This window comes from Tetrao urogallus (assembly GCF_951394365.1).
Source record: "Tetrao urogallus genome assembly, chromosome: 7".
NCBI lineage: Eukaryota > Metazoa > Chordata > Aves > Galliformes > Phasianidae > Tetrao > Tetrao urogallus.
In genome coordinates this window covers 51825285-51846890 of record NC_136820.1, presented here as the reverse complement: position 1 = coordinate 51846890, position 21606 = coordinate 51825285, and the positions used below count along the sequence as shown (strand labels likewise).

Sequence of the window (21606 nt, the reverse complement as noted above, 5' to 3'; positions counted from 1 at the left end):
TCATCACGTGAGAAATCGCATCATACGCCAGATCCCCTGCCTTGTGCTGAACTACAATCCCTCTCAGTCCCAAGGTACAGAAGTCACCAGCTAGTAAGCACGTTGACTCAGGACAGCAACTGTTCTACCCACAGTGCTAGTCCGTACCACGATCTCACCATCTCTGAAATTGCTGCCATGTTGCAGGGAGGAGCCCTACACTGAACATATGCCTCAATGAGGTAATTTCACGTCAACTGAAGTCACCAATCCAGCCTGGCAGAAGCTTCCATGCACACTAAGAACAACTCGTTCTTTCATTCTCACTCAGCAGGAGGAAATGCTTCAGCACAAAATGGGTTCCTGAGGAACATGAACCCTTTCAGGGCCACTGACGAAGCTGCTCAGTGATCTTCATCACCAGCGCAGTTTTCGGACACTGCCATCGTGAAGGTTTACACTTACTCAAAAAAAACAAAGCAAACAAACATACAAAAAAACACCAATGTTGAACACAGTATCATCCCAGTCTCTATGCTAAAATCCCTGCTGGAATTAGAACAATGAGCTCCACAACTGAAAAGATATTACAAAAAGAAATTAAACACACTTAGGCAACTGAAAGGAAGCACATCTGCTACTTCTGTGTAAGCATAAGGAAATAAAATAGCATCCCACTCATCTGTTAAAAAAAAAAAATCAGTAGCATGTACACCACAGAATCACAGGGTTGGAAGGGACCTCAAGGATCACGAATCTCCAACCCCCTGCCCGAGGCGGGGCAACCAAACACCACCCATACAGCGTTTCATCTTCCTTCCTAAAGCAGTAAGGTGAGATCATTCTTCCTCTCTCCATTTTCACCTGCACATACAGACCAGTTACACAAAGAGGCAACTCCACCTAAGTCAGGAGAAGTCCTGGGCTACCACAACAGACAACCACCATGCAAAAAATGCATAGCATCTGCAGTGTCACCTAGTGAGTGACAGGCATTCATACGCATCTTGCTAGAAGCATATATTTTGTTTTCCATTTTCCCCTCCTTCTGAACAAATTCATCACCTAACAAGTTTTTTTTCCTATTTCTCAAACCTCATTTGTGCTTTATGTAACTACACCTATGGATACATTTAACAAATAGCACTGAAAAACGGAGACTGAACGAGACTTGCATTTGGAAATTCACAACTATTAGGATAAACACTGCCTTCTTATAAAAACAAATGAAACTGAACCATCTCCTTATATCTCCAAAAAGAAGGTACGTGTGCCACTCTGGACGTACGATTAGCTAGAGCAATCCATCTCAAGCAGTTCATATCTTTAAGCCCATCTCTGTAGTTCACAAAGATTCACGTGTTATGCCTGCATCTCTCTTGCCTTCATACAGACAGATCCAAACTGGCCAGGTGACATCAGCTGATAGCATGCAGCGTTCACCCTTTCATTTCCACATCTGTTTCCCAGCTTTTTTCCCAACATCAGGAATGCCCTCAGTACACAGATGCAAAGGCTTCTGGAGAGGTACTTTCAACTACACCCACCGGTGCTTTCTCTCTCTTAGCCCCAAGCAGTGTGCCCTGATAATGCTGACCTACCTGTGGGGTTACACCCTCCAGTTTTGCTGCAGGAACCTGTAAGGCTTGCAGAGTTTTTCTGGTGTCTCCTTCATCCAGCGCCTCGCTGATAAGCCCAACAGCCAAAACTCCTAGAGAGAAAGGGATAGAAGAACAAATACAAGATCCAATCCTTATCCAATCCTTTACCATCATCAGGAAACTGTGCTTTGGAAGAAAAGTGCTATTAGTGCTAAACCAAATACCCACTGAGAATAGCAACATTTTAGTAGCAATCATTTTCTACTAGGAAAGAAAGCAAGACCACTTCTCCACCTTAAGGAAGCCACACATTTTTGGACAAACTAATAAATAAAGGAAAAAGCAGAAAAAAAATCCCTCGGGGAGACCACATGAATGGACACAACTGAGTTCTTCAACACGTAGCTCAAATCCACTAGAAGGGAATTATCAAAACCTATCAGGGCTAATAAGTCACAAGTTTTCAAGAATCCTTCAGAATAAAGCTCTTCACACCAAGCTATAGCTTTGCACAGAACGCCATTCAAAAATACAGTGCCTTCACTTCTGAAATACCAGGATTTACTGGATGCATGTACTATGAGCCGTATTACAACAGATGTGGGTGCTGCCAGGCACAGCGAGGACTACAGTTCAACTAACTGAAAACAGACATAAATAGATAGCTTACACTTAGCTAAATGTGAACAAAGCCTGAGTCACACATGCCAAACCTACAGCAAATCCCAAAGTAATTTGGGTTGGAATGGACACCCAGAGGTCGTGTGATGCAACGTATATTGAATATTCAATTCTTGCTTGCTGAAAGAAGCAACAGTTCAAATCACAGTTGGAGAGTTTACAACAAAGATCTTGTGAAAGAAAGCGAGGAGCTCAGAGTGGATACAACTTGGGTTAAAATACCCAAAGACTGCAGCTTTTTCTTCTGCATGCAGTAGGAGAATCACAAAGTGGAACGTTTTATAGCAGGCACTGCATTTGGACAGAGCAAAGATTAAGGAACAGTACACGCTAGGGACACCACAAGAACCAGGATTGCTAAGAAGACGGTACGACTGCTGTAAAAAAGCACCATTTCAAGGACCATTTAACTAACTATGCTTTCTTTAATGACAAGGTCACCTCTGTAGTTCACCTAGAAAAGCCCGTTGAGGGCTTTCTGGATTTCAGTAAAGTTTTCAGCACCGTTTCTCACAGAATCCTGGACAAAACATCCAACATACGACTAGACAACAATACAATGCAGTAGGTGAATGAGTGGCTGATGGGTCAGGCCCAAAAAGCCACAGTAAACGAGGTCACATCGGTCTGGCAGTCAGTCACTCCAGGGGTTCCCCAGGGCTCTATTTTAGGGCCAGCTTTCTTTAATGCTTTCATAAAGACTTGGATGTAGGACTAGAAGGTGTTACGAGCAAGCTGACTGACAACACTAAACTGGGAGGAACTGCTGAATCTGTTGAGGGTGAAGAGGCCTTGCATAGAGATCCTGAGAAATTAGAGAGCTGAGCAATCGCCAACTGCAAGAAATTGAGTACGAGCAAGTGACAGATTCTGCACCTGGGAAAGGGCAACCCTGGCTATACACACAGACTAAGGGGGGAGATGCTGGAGAGCAGCCATGATGAAAGAGATTGGAGGGTCTTGGTTGACAGTAAGTTGAATACGAGTCAACAGCGCTCCCAGGTAGCCAGGAGGGCCAACAGTATTCTGGAGTGCATCAAGCACAGGACTACTAGCAGGTCAAGAGAAGGGGACTGTCCCACCCTACTCTGCATTGTTGTGGCCTCATCCTGAGTACGGTGTACAGTTTGGGTCACCCCAGTATGAAAAGGACATAAAACTATGAGAAAGTGTCCAAAGGATGGTGACAGAAACATACAGTAAGATAGCAAACAACAACTAAGCATTGTCCGATTCATGCTTTTTCTCTATTTCTTTCTTGACAGAAAACTTGAAATTCAAAATTTGAAACGTGTCCTAGTAGTAGCAATGAGCTGCAGAGAACACTTAACAAAACCCACTCGAAATGTCAGTCCATTCTTCCTCTTCCCTCATTCGGTAGTGCTAGATTTTTTTGTTCTTACTGTTCTCTATTCTACTTTACTAGTGATTTCACAGCCTAACACACAGAAATACCTAATTGTAGGCCTTCTATTAAAAGATCTAACATTAACTATTACTTGCTTCCATGACTGCTAGCGCGCCAGATCTTTCACCTTAAGTTTCCACATCACCAATAACTAGATGAAATTTGTTTAAGTTGAACTGTTGGGCAGTTCATTTAGAGAATCACAGATCCAGAAAAATCATCACAGGGGTTGGAAGGGACCTCTGGAGATCATGTAGACCAAACCCCTCACTAGAAGCAGGCTCATTAACGTAGGTTGCACAGGAAAGCACCCAGGTGTGTTCAGAGTCTCTTTTCACAGTGATGTCTAGGCCGTAACAGCATGTTTTGTTTTGGGGGTGTTCAAGGAAAGGCTGGATGTTGTGTTGAGGGACATGGTTTAGTGGGAGCTATTGGGAATAGGTGAGCGGTTGGACTGGATGATCTTTTACGTCTTTTCCAGCCTTGGTGATTCTAGGATTCTATGTTTTGTCTCAGCATCACTTGCATTTCCCTCTCAGTATTATCTTAGCCCATAGAATGCCTGCATTTGTTCTGTCCTTCATCTGACAACTCCCCGTCACCTAGGCAGACTACGGTACAGACTGCTTGCTTCCTCCTACAGTGTGTACACACACAGTATGCACACCTTTAGGCATGCTGCTCTCCCCATGAGAGAAAGCGGGGGGAAAGTAGGAAAAGAAAGACCTTTCTTACAAAAACACACACACTACGGTTGACACTACTCCATCCCAGGAACAACGAAGGAAAACAGACACGGCAACTTTTGACTTAGGAAAGGGCACAGAGGACAAGCAGTAATTATCCTTGATTAATTAGCCAACAGCGGCAGAAAAAGACTACCCTGTGAAACAACAATATGTTACAGCTCCTCATTAGAAAGCATTCCTGAATTTGAAACCAAGTTTCAGGACAGCAGAAGGGTACATGTCGCTATGGCTTCAGGACTTCCTCAGACACTAGATAAGAAGTATCCATGCACAGGGGCACACAAGAAACTGAACATATTTGCACTGGAACAGGTTGCCCAAGGAGGCTGGGGATGCCCCATCCCTGGTGGCACTCGAGGCCAGGCTGGATGTGGCTCTGGGCAGCTTGGGCCGGTGGTTGGCGACCTGCGCACAGCAGGGGGGTTGAAACTAGATGATCACTACGGTCCTGTTCAACCCAGGCCATTCTATGATTCTATGAAACACTAACAGGTGAAAGAATTAAAAAGTTTCCTACCTAAACTATGCCATAAGACGTCAACTTATGTCATTATAAAATTCTCTGCGTTTTACGGTTGATGGTTTGGGTTCTCTGTTGTCTCTATTGTTCTAGGGTTTATAGGAGTGTTACAAGAAACGAGGAGCTGGACTACATGAACTTCCAGGCTTCTGCTGTGATGCCTCACAAATACAAGGCTGCAAAACTAGTGCTTTGGTGCACGCATGCACATGGCGTGCACTTGTTCGGGTCACGTGATCAGATGAACTGAAGCCACACAGGAAGCCCGTGTCTATTTGCAGATCCAGGAAGCAAGTTAGTCAAGATTCCAGGCTCTGACATAACATTTAAGCCTCTCTAGATTACAGCCTTTTCAGGGCAACTCAGCTACACAAGAAGCAGTGGCAAAAGCCAACTATCTCAGTCTATACGAATCAAGCAACAAGATTGTTCGTTGGCATGCACCTAGTTTTAGCACACCTTATGATCTAGGATCAGTCTAGCACTAATCAAGCAAAACTTACTTCCGTGTTCTTCATGCACAGCTAAGTGCACACGATCCACACGTGACTGGATATCATTCCACGTGACAAACTCATTTTCTTCTGCACGCATCCGAGCTTTCAGCTTCATCACATCATCCACACATCTGTCAAAGAACAAAAATCAAAACCAGCAATTATCACGTCATGAAAAACTGGCCAGGGAACACACAAGACAGCAATGAGAACTAAACACAAAATGGAAGAAGTAACACAAGGGTTAAAACGGACATACGCAAAAGAAAGAAGGAATAGGAAAAAGACAAAAGACCGTGAGCAAGGTGGTCAGCTCCAGTGCAAAACAATCCAGAAAAGCACTAAAACACCACATGACACTTTCAGACAAAAAACACAGGGCAGGAGCTGGCCTAGTGCAATTGAGAACCTCGTAGGGCCAGAACACAGCTTTGTTGTGAAACCTTGATAAAGGTCTGAGAGAAGGTACTCAGAGCAGATCAGTAAGAAACGGGGAATGCAAAGACAAGATGCAAGAACCGAGAGAGAATAAACTAATATTGGAGTCAGCAGTGAAAGAACCTGAAGTATAAGGGGAAGAAAAGAAAACCAAACCTCTTGGGAATGTAAGCAACATCAAAGACGGACACGAACCTTCCAAACACTCACCTCTGACAGTTCTCATCCTCACTGCTTGTCAGCCCTGGGACAGGATTGCTCAGTTGTCTCCATACTGCACTCACATCCCCTGAACCCAAAGCCCTGATCATCACAGCCACAGAAGAGAGCATCTCTACAGCAACAGATAATTCTGCATGGGTGAGGTTACCCTGCATACAAAGGGGAATACAGATCAATTACACTTGCTCTTCAAAACTATGGCTAGAGCACCAAGAGATTAAAACAGAATCTCACAGTGCCGAGTAGCTCAAGACTTCAAGATGAAGCATCACGTCAGAACAGACTAAGCATCAAGGCAGTTCTACAAACACTCAGGACAGGCACATTGAGTGAAACAGACAAGGCAGATTTGGTGATCCATATCAATTCACAGACATCAGAATGCATTACTTACATCATGGCTTTGTTGCTGCAAGGCGGCCAGCTCCTTGGGATAAAGATCGGCAGCAAATGCATAAACCTCTGCTAGCTGGGCCTCTGGCTTCATCATTTCTGCCACAGCCTTCTCCGCATCACCCATTCTAATTGCAGCATTAGTGCTGGTCGCTGCTGCCAGCCCTAGCAGTTTGAAGAGGCAGCACATCAGAGAGGCAGCATGAGAACAACGGCGGCAGACAGTTGGGCTCCCAGTCATGCAAGCACTTGTACTGTATTCAATAGTAAGAACCCTAACCTAAAAAAAACAACCTAATTCCCTTACAGGTTTTCCAATCAGTTGTTTACCCAACTAGTCCTGCATTACTGTAAACAACCAGACCACACAAGGCCCTCTTTAAAGTAAGACTCATGTTTAAACCAGTTTACCTTTTGTCTGATTATCAGAGGACTGTCTCACCAACTTCTGCCAAGAAGAAGCCTCACAACTGTCCATGTTTTCCATCGGTAGTTCATAACAACTTTTCCTTCCAGTATCTATGACTGGTCGTGGCAGCACCAGGCATTCTACAGTGTTCTCTGCACCCTACAGTGCTTGCACTTGAACACAGCACAAATGCGTAAATAAACATCAAGCAGCACCGAGAACCAGGAAGGCACTTTGAAGGTAACCTCCTACTTACTACACCTGCACCATCTCCCTCTTGTAATTTAAACCACCTGGAACCACATCCCTATCAGCTTGCTTTTCATGTGTTCTAAATTGAACTAATTGCTATTGTACAGCCAGAGTTAAATACTGAAAGCTTCTGGAACTTTCTCCAGAAGAGAGTTTTGCATGGTGTCAGAAGCACCTGATTAAAACAAATCCAGCCACTGTGATCTACGTTTTATTTGCTATCTGATACCTAGAAACAGCCATTAAAAAAAACCTGAAAGTTCCATAGCTCAAATCAAGTAAGCCTTATGTCAGTAGTCAACAGGTAAGCTAGTTCTAACACCTCACGGAGCAATCCAGATTTCTGTCACAGTCCATGGAACAAAATTTAACACAAACTGCCTAGGAAAAGAATTATTGAAGGCAGACACAAGCCCCATGCTGCTCAGCATTTCATCTCACCTGCTGTTATCTCAAGCAGTATTTTTAAGAGCTCGATAGAAGACAGAGACAGCTGTCATGATTATTTTTCATGTGCCAGGAGCCTCAAACTACTTAAAGAACATCCACGATAGTCTGACATAGCCCTGCTATAACCTCATGCGAACACAAACACTGCGCTTTCCCATCCTTCTGATTACACCCCACAGCAACAACAACATCAGCTCATTCCGTGCAAATAGCTCAGCAAAGGGAATAAACAAACAGAAGAAAACAGCCTTTCCTTAAGCCACTTCAATTAGTCACAGTAATGCAACCAAGTCACAGTATGTTACACCCATTACGGACATATGCATCCAGCGCAGTGCCCAAGACCTACTTTGCTGAAACTGGACACATTTTTCTAGGCTCTGAAGGCACACGATCCCTTACATCTCTGCTTGGGTGTACCCTTTCAGAAAATAATGCACTGAAGACACACAGTACAAGTAACGACTTCACAATTTCACTTGCAGTCTCCTTTACTTCAGACTCCTCTTTTCCACAAACCAGCAAATCATCTACATACTGTCACAGCTTTACCAACTCTTCAACCTGAAACTTTCCCAAAACTTTCTCCAGCACTTCATTAGTTAAAACAAAAATAAAATATAAAATATACGATGTATATAAAATAACACATAATAACACAATATATAATACCTATAATAATATAACACATAAAATATAATAAAATCAATTAGGCGATTCTATGAACCCTTGGGGCAAAGCAATCCACCTATCTTGCTATTTTTGTCGCATTTTTGGATCCTCTCGTACAACTGCAAAAAGATCTCGGCTCTCTGAGTCTAAAATGCAGGTCCAGAAAGCATCTTTAAGGTCTGTTACACTGAACCATTTGTGTCCGTGTGGGATTGGACTCATTAAATTACAGGGCTTAGGAAGCAGGGGGTGTCACTTGAGAACCATTTCATTCATTTCTCTTGGATCTTGTACCAGTCGATAGGTGCCACCTGCTTTCTGTAAAGGCTGTTTTCAATTATTTTGAAATCATTCTCCCTGTTTCCCTTTTCCAGAAGCACGGATCCGCGGATCCCTCCACCCCGTCAGTCACAGAACAGGGCCGAACCAGCCTGCAAATCACTGACGCCTGGGCAACCTGTTCTTGTGTGGCACCACCCGCTGTGCGAAAAACTTACTCCTAATATCAACCTAAACCTCCCCTGTCTCACTTTAAAACCATTCCCCCTTGTCCTATCACCATCCACCCTCGTGAACAGCCGCTCCCTTCCTGCTTATACACTCCCCTCAAGTACTGCAAGGCTGCAATGAAGTCTCCCGCAGCCTACTCTTTCCCAGGCTGAACAAGCCCACTGCCCTCAACCTCTCCTCACAGCAGAGCTGCTCCAGCCCTCTGACATCTCAGTGCCTCCTCTGCACCCGCTCCAACAGCTCCACGTCCTTCCTGTGCTGCGGGCCCCACGCCTGGATGCAGCGCTGCAGATGAGGCCTCAAAGGAGCTCAGTCGATGAGGACAATCACCTCTCTCTCCCTGCTGGTCACCCCTTTTGCAATGCAGCCCAGAACAGGGGCTTCATTTTTTATAGAAATCTACATATCCACGCCTACAGTCCCCCCACAATGCACTACAGCTTCATATTCCTTCCTCCCTACAGCTCCCAACAGCCCCCAATAGTCCCATATGACCCTATGGCCCACCACAGCCCCCTACCTCCCTATACACCATCCTCAGAGCCCCGTATCTGCCTCTCCCCCCAGCAGCTCCCCATAACCCCTACATCACCTCCCAGGCGCCTACAGCCTCACAACTCGCTATATCACCCCCCGCACCCCCACCCGTCGCCTCCCCGCAGCTTCCTGGAGCCCCCCACAGCCCCTCTCCCCGTCCCGGCACCGCTCTCCAACACACCTCCGGCACAGCTGTCCTCAGCACTCGCTCCCGAGCTGCCGCGGCTTCCCTCCCGGTGCCGCCCGGACAGCTCCGGCTGCCGCCGCGGTCTCCTACGGGGCAGCGCAGGCGGCTGCAGCGGCGCTCTGCGAGGAGAGCCGCGCCTCCAACAGCCGCCTCCCAACGTTCGCTCCCGCACACGGTGCCTCAGCCAATGGCAGACGGCGTCACTGCCGCAGACCAACGAGAGCCCGGGGCCGGGCGGATGCTGGTCAGGGTGAGCTCCTCCTGCCTCAGCACAGTGGTGACAGGTGTGGAGATGGTCTGCATGGCCAGCTTGTAAGTGGGAGCCAGGAGTGAACACAGCTGCAGGAGCAAGGTGCTAGGGAGCAGCCAAGGAGTCAAAACGCAGCAAAAAGCCCTGGAAAGCATCACAAAGCCACAGCCAGGAAGCTTGGGGTTATCATGAGCCATATCCAGGATGCTAGAGATTATTAGCTACCATACCAAATCATAGGCAGAGCTCTCACTGCAGACAAAGCAGGAACAAGCCTGCAGTTCTGCTTCATGCACCCCACAGCCGCAGCTGAGCAAGCTGAGGTGCCTTGCTGTGTGTTGCATTCATCCCAGTCCCCGGGAATGAAAACTCCACCGGCAGTCAAGGCATTGAGTGAGCACAAGTGTGCTTCTATTATTAAAGGAAAAGACAGGAGGGCGTGAGAGGTCCAGGTAAAGATGGGAATCGTCCTCTCTTGGGTGGAAAGCTCACGGAGAGAGTGGCTCAGAGCTCTCAGTGCTGCTGCCCGGTGCCTGGGGCTGGAGGCCTGATTCTAAGCCCCCCTCCAAGAGGCTATGCTTCTCCTCATTGATGCCGACCTGCTCCTGCACAGAGGTGCTGCTGTCGGGGCACTCGGACTGTGCTTGGGCTGGGCTGCACTGCAGAGGCACCGGGTCACACTCCAGGCTGCCTGTGGTGTGTGGCAGGCTCAGGTCAGCATCTTCAGCACAGGCAGGAGAAATGAGGGCTTCAACTTGGATGAGCTCCTTCTTTCCATCACTGTTGTTATGCGGCAGGCTGTCAGCTGAACCGCAGCCATTTGTGCTTCCCAAGAGCTCTCCATTCATGGAAGCACACAGCCCAGCATCGCTACTTGCTCCAGCTCTGCTCGGTTGACAAGAGCTCGAATCACCTATAAAAGAATGAACAGGGCTTGGTGTCAAACTCTCCCAAGCTGAATTACAAAAGTGGTTCTTGATCAGGGGAGAACTGAAGGTGTCAGGTATGGGCTGGAACACTAGAAGGAGATACAAGCCCAGTGACAGCATGCATTCTATGTTGCTGAAAAGCAGAGCTTTGGAAGCAGGATTTGCACTCTTACCTGCCAGCACTACGACTTGCATTTCTGCAGGTTCCTGGCATTGCACTGCAGTTGGCGTTTGGCCACAGAAGATGGTTTTCCCAGGCTGAAACAGGAACACCAACAGCCAGCTGCTGATTCCTTCAAGGAATGGACGCGGCCGGAGGAGAGAGGTGTTAGGGAGCAGCCAAGGCATCACAGTGCATCCAAAAGCCCTGAAAGGCATCACAAAGCCACCACCAGGAAGCTTGGGGTTATCACAAGCAGCATCCAGGATGCTAGAGATTATTTGCTACCGTACCTACTGGGAGCTGCAGACACCCCAAAGTCAGGCAGAATGGGAACTAACCCAGAGCTCTGCTTCGTGTACCCTGCAGCCTCAGCGTTGCCAGCTGAGGTGTCTTGCTGTGTGTTGCATTCAACCCAGTCCTCGTGAATGAAGACTCTACAGGCAGTCAAGGCGTTGAGTGAGCACAAGTGTGCTTTTATTATTAAAGAAAAAGACAGGAGGGCGTGAGAGGTTCAGGTAAAGGTGGGAATCGTCCTCTCTTGGATGGAAAGGTCACGTAGAGAGTGGCTCAGAGCTCTCAGATCCGCTGCACGGTGCCTGGGACTGGAGGCCTGATTCTAAGCCCCCCTCCAAGAGGCACGGCTTCTCCTCGGTGATGCCAACCTGCTCCTGCACAGAGGTGCTGCTGTCGGGGCACTCGGGCTCTGCTTGGGCTGGGCTGCACTGCAAAGGCGCCGGGCCACACTCCAGGCTGGTGACTGTGGTGCCTGGCGGGCTCAGGTCAGCATCTTCAGCACAGGCAGGAGAAATGAGGGCTTCAACTTGGATGAGCTCCCTCTCTCCATCACTGTTGTTACGTGGAAGGCTGTCAGCTGAACCGCAGCCATTTGTGCTTTCCAAGAGCTCTCCATTGGTGGAAGCATACAGCCCAGCTTCGCTACTTCCTCCGGCTCTTCTGGGTGGACAAGAGCTCAGTTCATCTAGGAAGGATACACAGGGGTTAGTGCCAAACTTTCACAAGCTGAATTACAAAAGTGGTTCTTGATCAGGGGAGAACTGAAGGTGTTAGGAATGGGTTGGAACGCTGGAAGTAGATACAAGCCCACTGACAGCAAGAATTCTATGTTGCTGAAAAGCAAGGCGTTGAAAGCTGGATTTGCACCCTTACCTGCCAGCACTACGATTTCTATTTCTGAGGGCTCTCTGGGACGGCGCTGTGGTTGGCGTTTGGCCCCAGATGATGGTTTTCCCAGGCTGAAGCAGGAACACCAACAGCCAGCTGGTGATTCCTTCACCCTGCTGGGGGGACTTGGTCTGGAGAGAGGAAACAGGGAATGGTGTGAGCCGTGCGTGGCGCATGGTGAGGGAAGAGCTGCTCTGAGCTCGTGCCAACAGTTGCTTGTTCCTAGCACCGCCTGGTTCCTGCTGAAACACAGCTTAGAAACTCGCTCCATTTCAAGCAGTTGAGGATGGTTCCATTCCTATAGCTCAGCCCTGAAGTCTTGCTGGTTAAATTCCCCTCCACTGTGTCAAGCAAGATGCAGAGCATGTGAGTCCACAGGCTCCACACCTGCACAGGACAGCATCAAAGAATGGCTTTGATTGAGTAGGCAGGCATAACTGCTGGCTGAGGAATTGCACAGCCATAAAGGAACTTCAAAAGCATCTCGGACTCTGACACTGACAGCTCATCAGCCCATCTCACTGCCATGTCTAGTTTCCAGTGCCAGCAGGTCTGACCAACAGCTCTGCTTCGAGGAGAACCAGAACTGGATTCAGGCACGAGGCTCTGAAATCTGGAAAACCCCAATGTTTCCAGGTACAGCCAGCACAGGCCAGGGTAGATGTCAGCGTGGCTTTGTGCATCTCGTGACTGCCTGCCCAGCAAGGAAGGAATGGCACCGTTGTGAGGCAAAACTGAGCCCGGTGGGCAACTCAATGTTACTTGAATCTCACAGTGCAAAGGGAGTGCAGATTCACTGCAACACTTCAGGCACCGTTAGTTTAATTTGGTCTCAGCAAGCTTTGCCACTAGAAATAATGGGAAGAAAAAGAAACAAACACAAAAACCCACCCGAATGATGACACGTGCCAGAAAACTAAGTCCTCTTTACCTTTCAGGTGGAAAGTCGATGACCGTGTGGAATTTCCCCCGTACAGCTGTGGGGCCTTCTTCCACCTCTATGTCCCTGCTCTCTGTCACAACCACAGGAGAGCTGCTGTGGCCTCGCCTCCGTGCCTGCGCCTCCTCCAGGCTGAGCAGCTCTGTGGCAGGAGAAGACGCCTGCACAGACTGGGGCCCTGACAGAGAACTGTGCCCTGTAAGGGAAAACCACAGGTGAGAGCCAGGATCAGAAAGCGGCAGCACTACGGCCATCACAGGTCCGGGGGAGCTGCTGTGTTTTCCTCAGACTTGCTTAACCGAGCCACTGGAAGAAGAGCAGCTCAAAATAACCATGTGCTCAGAGGTGTGTCTATGGCAAAGGACGCAGACATAATTAAGAGCAGCTCCCTGTATCAAAACAGGCAAACAAAAACCCTAGAAAGCAGGTACGGTGAACTCAGAAAGCTTCGCTGCCACACATTAATCAAGCCTCACCTGCTTGCAAAACATCATAATGACAGTGACGGTTTTCTTCTTGTCACGTTTGGGCTTGCACATTCTCAGCATCCAGCAACTGGATGCCATATTCCAATCTAAGCCCAGAAGTCTGCTGTCCCCTCAACGGGGAAAGTGTATTTCAAAGGACTTGGAGAAGACCTGCATTTGATCCAGGTGTCTGATCAAGATAAAGCTAATGGAGAAAGACACTCACCTGCTCCATCTGCGATGTCAGGTCCAGATGTGGAGCAGAAGAGGACGTCTGTGTGGTCAATGATGAATTCCACCACAGCTGACTGCGTCTGCAGTTCCATGCAGGCAGCTCTCCCGCTGGCACAGGCAGACTCGCTCTGCTGTGATCTGCAGAAAAGGCAGGTTTTAGAAGTCATTCAGCCAAGATCGCTTCCCCAGGTCTGAACTGTAGCAGCCCTAAGCTGTCTAACTGGGCTCCGGAGACTTCCGCAGTGGGCAGTCAGTGATGCCACTGAAGAAGTTCTCCTGGCTGATCAAGGACACACCAGTCCCACCTAAACAAGAGAGCAGCAATGCTCATCTAGAAATTGTGCCCACGTGGGGTTGGAGAACAGTCCAGGCTCCTGCTCTGCTGTCAGCCACTCACTGCACATTTTACAGGAGAAGAGCACATGTGGTGCAGAAGAAGGGAGGATTGCTTTATTCTACTGGAGAGCAGATGTCAGCGTTCTCTTGAAATGGAAAAAGAAGTTTACCTTAAGAGGTTTGGAGCCCACACAATCGCTAAGTTCTTAGCATGCATGTTGGTGACAGAGCTGTTTGCAGACAGACAGGCCAAGTGTCTCATCAGATACGCCAGGGTCCTGGGAAACAAGAGCGGCAAATGTTCAGCACCAGCCAGCATCCCGTGCTGCGACTCACAAAGCAAACCTCAATTCACACTAGTTGTTATTACTGCTACTGATGCTGAAGATGAAGTCGACCCAACTTGACCAAGTGCCACGCTGCAGCACCCAGCTCCAGCACAGCACAGCCACAGCCATCAGCTGCACCAAGCGTGCCCCCGTGCCCAGGAACTGACCCCACAAATTAACCCCATGCAGGGTTTCAGCACACCCAGGCATCCCGTTGCTCGCGTGAGACAAAGCCTGGAATTGCACTTTGCCCTCTGAAGTGCAGCAGGGCTGAGCTCAGCGGGCTGAGGGCAGCACTGACCTGTAGTGAGGAGCGGGCAGCTGCTGGATGACGTCCCGCATTCTGACCAGCCGCTCCTCCTCCGTAGTGGCACCAACAGCATCCTGGAAAAGGGCAGAAAGGGATTGAGACACAAATCAGGCGAGATACCTGCCGCAGGGCCGGGAACCATGGGCACAGCACGCTGCTGGTCAGCACAGGGACAGATTTTAGGCCTCCCCAGAGGAATCTGGGGAACATAGCAGCACGCAGCTGGTGCCACCACGGCCAAGGAGTCCAAGCACCGGGCCGGTTTACAGCCTGGTTGGGCAGCTCAGCTCCTCGCAGGGGGCATTCATCTCCAAGTACACTTGGCTATTAATCCCCTTCCCGTTCCAGAAATAGTTGGGGAATAGCAAAAAAAAAAAAAAAAAAAAAAACCCCGAAGAATTAAAAAAAAAAAAAACAGAACACATGAATTCTCGCAAGCATTGTGAATATGAAAATAACCACCTCCGGGGAACACAAGAAGTGGCATCAGCACGATGCAGGATGTGGCAAAGACATGCGAGTAAACCCCATGGGGCTAACAGAAGAAGGGCCTCGGAGCTGGGGCACTGCTGCAGCCATCTCCCAAGAGGCCCACGGAAGAGGTAAAGGAAAGGCGTTGCCTTGTGCTTACCGAGAACTTGTCGTACAGCTGGTCGGTCAGCAGGGGGTTCGGGAGCTCCCTGAAGTACATTTTGCAGAGGGAGCTTGCGCTGTGAACGTCGCGGACGGTCAGCTCAGGAACCTGCTCAGACTCAAATTCCTGGCTGCAGAGAAGGACACGAAAACGGTTGAGAAAGAGGAAAGCAAGTCCAAAGCCACACCCAATGCAATCCAGAGTTGGAAGGGCTTCCTAATGTACAGTAGAACACAAGCACTCGGCCACCAGCACCACGTCGGCTGTGCTGGATGGGATGTTCCCAAAGGAGACATTTACTCTGTGCTAAGGCATTGCCCGCAGGCCTCTGAACGCCCGCAACAGGGCACGTGCCCCTGCTGGCAGCTGTGTCTGTCAGTCGCAGCACTCTTACCGCAGTCTCTGGACGCTGGACGCGACGCCGGACAGGCGGTATATCCCCTGCACCACGCCGTGCTGCTCGATGAACTCGGCGCAGCTCTGGAGGACCTGGGGGACTAAAGAACACGTGCCGGCGGTTACTGGAGCTCCTTCTTCAAGTCCTGGCTCAGGCTGCGCTCCCGTCACATCCCATCCACTAAGCCCTGCCAGGCTACTGCTTAGCTCTTCCTTCAAGGGGAAAGCTGTCAGAGACACCTCTGCAGGAGCTGCTGAGGAAACTGGACAGAGATGTGTTCTTTGCGTTCCAGAAATGCCAGGACCTAGGAATCAGCCTGGAAAAAGTAATTCCGGGGAAGCCGCAGACATTGCAAGTCCCATCACTGCTCCCACGGGAACGGAGGTGGAAAATCTCACGCCCGGAAGGAGCTGGGAAACTGATGCAGGACACTCTCTTTGGCCAAAAGGCTTCCTTTCTTTTCAGGCTACCAGGGGATTGGCTTACAGGCTTTGCTTTAAGCAAATACAAATGTGCTTGTCCCTTGGGAGCATTTACCTTGCAGCCATCACCTACTCAGTTGATCTTTCAGTCGTCAACTCCCATTCCCCGTTTCTCCACTGGTATCAACCTGCCCCTTGCTACATACCATCTCCCTTTCATCTTTAGGTTCCCAAACAGGGAAGCTCTCAGGCATGGGCCGTCCCTTACCATCACAACCAGAGTGGAGAAGATGCTCTCCCAGGTCACGGCCAAACACCCTTTCCTTCTCCACCTCCCGCTCTTTCTGTTGCTTTGGGCGGGCCTTCACCACGGAACGAAGGAAGGAGAGGAGCTTGCCGCGCTTCTTTGGCACTGCACAACAAAAGGAAGAAACCAGTTCATTTTAGGCTTGGCTCCGTTGGACGAGGCCGAGCACAACACATTCTACAGAGCACCTCAAAACGGGAAGAACATGATGAGCAAGTGCATACAAAAATGGATTTTCCCCAACCCTGGAGGAGTCCAAGGCCAGACTGGATGGGGCCCTGGGCAGCCTGGTCCAGTCCCACATTAAATGTGGAGCTTGGTTGGCAGCCCATCCTGAGGCAGGGGGTTGGAGCTTGATGATCCTTGAGCTCCCTTCCATTCCCAAGCCATTCTACAACGATTCTAGGATCTCCCCAATTCCAGTCATAAACACAGGAGGACTGGGCCAAATCTCTGCACGTTCTGATGGAGTTTAATGCACTCCTCTTGCTTAGCTTGCTCAACCTGGGGATTAAGGACCCTCTTGAAAAGCCACGTTCTGATCAAGCAGGTCACTAGCACAACCAGACCTCTATCTGTCCACCAGGGACGCTGGCTGTTCTCAGCCTCGTACTGACTTGCAGGAGAACTGCCTTTGCCTTCCCTCATTCTCCCTGCCTACAAAACACCAGCCATACGCCCCGTGCTATGCATGAAGGATCATCAGCACAGAGGATAAGGTGGGAAGGATAAGGGAGGTATTAAACACGGAACACACCCAAAAAAGACTCCATTTTGCTTCCCTGCACCATCAAATGTATCATCGTACCTGGCTTTGGCACTGAATTGATGAGACTCTCCGGGACTTTTCCGTTAATGAGCTCCACACACTCACCGGGGAAAAATCCAACCTGTAACAAGAAGAAGAAGAGAGGTGCGATACTGAAGGCAGCGTTTCTCAGGCCTGAAATGTTCAAACATCACATTTTCCTCATATCTTGCCTGCCAGATGCTCCGTAAGACAATCCAACAAAAAAATGGCCTGCTTAAAGTTAATAATTATTCAAAATTTGCAGGCAAATATCCATAAAACTGTGTACGGAGCGGGGAAAGGACAAGTATGCTATGCACCCCTAAATCTCAAGCGTGCCCGAAGGGAAAGACTTCATACAGAAGCTATAGATTATGATAGATTGATGCAGCTGTATCTGACTTAGCACAGCCTATGAACTTTCTGCTTGCTGACTGAGATGCAGCTGCCATCCCCAGCTCTGAGCTACCCAGCATTCGGCAGCCAGCAGCAGCAGCAAGCACGCAGAGGCTCTGTTACCCTGCCTCATCTCAGCTGACAGGCAGCAACTTCCTGAAAGACAGTGACTTCACCTTCTGCATGGGTGCAAGCACAAGTGCTCTGAGACACTGAAACACGTGTCCTAGCTGCTGCATTTCCAAAGGTGCGGTTCAGTGGCCGTGACCTGATGCATGTTGTGAGGGCTCTTCTTTCTAAGTTAATTGAGGAGACAGTTTGCTACAAAGACCAACTTTCAGCTCTGGCCCAAGCCTACAGCAAAAGGGAAAGTCCTCTGACACCAACACAGGGAAACCATTTTCCATGTGGAGCCATGCTGTGCAGGCAGGGCAGCTCTAAGCTGAGATTCCTGCCTCGACCAAAGTTGCGCTCTCACGTCTGAAGCTTGTGCCTACCTGAAAGCCGTGCTTGCCTCTCCAGCGGGGGCTCAGCTCCTGAGGCGGCATATCGATGATGCACACGAGGTCTCCCACCTGCAAGAGATTGCAACGTCAATCCCAGCTTCAGCACGGCTGGGAGGAAAGCGCAGCTCAAATGACTGCACTCTTCTGCACTGCCCAATATCGTCAAGCTTGAGAGCCATTGCACCAGCGCAGCTCTTCAGGCATTTGCCGTCGGGCAACTGAACATGGATGTAGAAGCGTCACTACGTTACACAACACACAGGATACAGCTGTTCTGCAGGAAATGGTTCTCAAAAGCAGCAGGGGACAGAAGAGCTCCGATTAAATTGCAGACATAAGTTAGCAGGGCTTCCTGAACAGACCTACACCACCCATACACCGGTCTGCTGTTGCTCAGACACCAGGCTACAATATTGGCCAGAATCTGTTTGATCAGAAGATTCCAATGCCAAATAGAGCCATAGTTTAGAGATGGCTGAACTCCTAACCCTAACCCTAACCCTAACCCTAACCCAACCCTGCATCCAACCCACTGCAAGTCTAATCTGGAACTGAATCTTCCGGGCTTCGCCTCACCATACATTCTGAAGGTGTCTGAGAATATTCCTGATAGCTTCACAAGTTATACTCTTCTGTACATGACAACAAGGAACGCCCTTAACTGCTTACCTCCAAGGAGAGTTCACCCGGTGCCTGGGCAACGTATCTCTTAATAACGTGGGCAGCACCAATAGCTGGGATATTAAGAGATGACTCCTCACGGACCAGCACGGGCTTCCCGTTGTTCTCAGCCTGAAACAGAGAGCACAGGCCACGGTGAGGAGCTGAGGGCAAACGAGGAGGATTTCAGGCTGAGGAGCATGTCAGCAGAGAAAGCTGCAGGAAATGCACTCGGTCCTTATCATGGGCACACAAGAAGGAACGGCAAGGCTAAGAACATGCCCGCAGCAAGGAAAGAAAGCAGCTTTAAGGCAGCTTTTCAGTGACACTGATAGAGCCGCAAGGATTCGCTCTCTCTTGAAAAGCAGGAGAGCACATCTGCGGCTCACTCTGCTGGCTCAAATCAGGGAACAAAGACCAATCAGAGCTCCATACTCTACCTCCATCCGTGCGATGTCAGGCCCACAGCTGATCTCGCTGCACGCGACGCCCATCACAGCAGGCACGACAAGCTGGAACTGAAGAGAAACACGCTCATATTTTCTCTCTACACACACCACGGTATCGAGAGACTACTGGAGAACTACCCTTGGCTATCCTCTGGCACAGGCAGGTGCTCTAGAAGCAACCACTCTGTTCACTCCGTTCAAATGGGACTGCCCATTAGGCAGCATTTGACCAAGCGGCTGTCCCTCTGCTAGCAGATGGGGACTGGCACAAAGCAGCAGATGCATTCGCCCAGGGCGCTCTGACAGCGCAGCAGCAGGGCAGTGAGAGGAATCATTGCTGCAGGTGCATCTGCTCCCCGGCCACGGCTCCCAGCAGCCTCACCACCGGCACCTACTGCAGCCCCGCACATCAAGGATTTCCTCTGCTTGCATCTCTGCTGTGCTCCCTACAGCTGCCGGGCACACTCACACAGCCCAAGCGTGCGGGCTTGTGACCTTGGGTCACGCTGTGCAGCTCGGCACAAACTGGGCCTAGGACTCTTTGCCTAAGGGTTAGGTTTCCTTCAGACCAGCTGGTCACAGCACCACACACAGCATCCTTCTGAGGGCGGAGCTGGAGGGGAAGGGAAAAAACCCACACGGGACCAGTGTCCCATCAAAGCTGGGTGAGGCTGTGTTACTAAACATGGTGCAACACAGTGCTGGTCAACCACGTGAGGGGACAAAGCGTGGCACGTACCTGGCAGGAGATCAGAACAAGGTAGACAAGTGTCTTGAACTCGCAGCTGATTCTTGTCACTTTGCTCTGTTCTTCCACGAGCAAAAGCTGCACCAAGGGAGCAGGTAGAGGAGAGAGAAGGAACAGGTCTGAGAGCTTGCACAATGTAGCAAAGATGACAGGGGAAAAACCACGGAAAAAATGCCATCTTTGTGGATCGCTAGGGAATGCAGGTACTGGGTGAAAGTTACGGTCGATGGACAAGAGTAAGCAGTGTGAGCTGCTAGGAGCTCCACCAGCCAGCAGTTCTCAACAGCTCACTGCCCACCCGTCCATCCCACGCCCTGACTCAGCTTACCTACAAGATGCTGCACAAGACGGGGTGAAAACGAAGGCACTCAGTCGCTGCACAAGGGCAACAAGCGAGCTACTCACGCAGAGCTCAAGCGCTCCAATGAAGGGACGCAGCACGCACTGCTCCTCCCCTCATTCCAGCCGCTTGTGACATCACTAAGGGCCACCAGGCTGCTCCGCCATGACGACAGGGTGGGGAGGCAAGACCATGTCACAGGACCAGAAGATTGCAACACCGCACCCAACATTCTAGAATCAGCGGGCGGTTGGAATTCTACCTCAGCCCAATCCTGCAGAAGCTGCCATGCGGTTGCCATGACCACAGCGCAGGACCCAGCGCTTGCTCCTGGGCAGCCTCGTACGGCTGGCCTCAGGCCGTCCCTCTGCAGGGCCTTCCTGCCCTCGGGCAGATGGACATTGCTTCCCAACAGCGTACCTTGCAGCGCAGGGCCTATGCAAAATCCGCACTGGAGTCCTATATATCTCTATCAAGCTATCTATACCTAGACACACAGTCACCACTACCATCTTTTTTCTTAGTCTTGAGGTACACCATTCAGCTGTTTGTTTCATTGCCATCAAACAACCCCACTGACGTCACACTGCTGACACAACGTCCTTGCAAACACAGCAGCAACTCCTGGCACCGATAGCTCCGGCTACAACAAGCACAGGGCTCTGGCTTGCTTTGGATGCAGTTGCAGCATGCATCTGAGGGCTTTGTGGAAGGGGATATATTTCAAATTGCACCGACGTTTCCAGACCATTTCTCTTTCGGCATGGTCCCAGCACCTGGCATGCTGATCATCATCCTGAATATACATTTTGTCAAAGTTCCAGAACTAATGAAATAGTTCCTTACCAAACGCAATCTGATCACTCTTCTGGCCATATTTTGTTCCAGCTACCGCTTCCTGCGGGTGGCACGAATAGCGCTGCATCACCTATAGCTCTCTGCTCTTACCGTTCTCATGCTGTCTGGGCAGTCCTCGTGGCCTCAAAACTCTCTCATGCCAAACGTGCCACATTCTGAGGCACAGAATATATATCACACTACTTCAAAACGCGTTTTTTTTTTTTTTTAATATAATGATACTAGGGATAATCATCTGGAGCTAGAGCAATATGAGAAAATTCCCTTTAGTTCAACCATAAGTCTGCCCCATGGACTCCCGAAGAGCTCTAAGAATACGCAGGGTGGACATGGATGGCAGCTACCATAACAGTAAGCAATGAAAAATGAGGTTGTGAGCCATGCTGTGTCATTGCATCTGCAGGCAGGGATTCTCCTTGGACTGAGCAGAGTGCAGATGTAGCCTGAGAAAAGA

General features: G+C 49.5%; 1 pseudogene across 1 annotated transcript in view; it reads right to left on the bottom strand.

Annotated features, from left to right (window-relative positions):
* The window catches only part of LOC306948545 (ras GTPase-activating-like protein IQGAP1), a 35510-nt pseudogene extending 16259 nt beyond the window's left edge, over positions 1-19251 (bottom strand). Inside the window, exons 1-6 of the transcript in view lie at positions 19198-19251; positions 18784-18889; positions 6490-6653; positions 6084-6244; positions 5442-5566; positions 1527-1690 (exon numbers count right to left, since the gene is read on the bottom strand). The product of the transcript in view is annotated as a ras GTPase-activating-like protein IQGAP1 (transcript). The remainder of the gene's footprint in view (positions 1-1526; positions 1691-5441; positions 5567-6083; positions 6245-6489; positions 6654-18783; positions 18890-19197) is intronic.
* Between the last annotated feature and the right edge of the window lie 2355 nt (positions 19252-21606).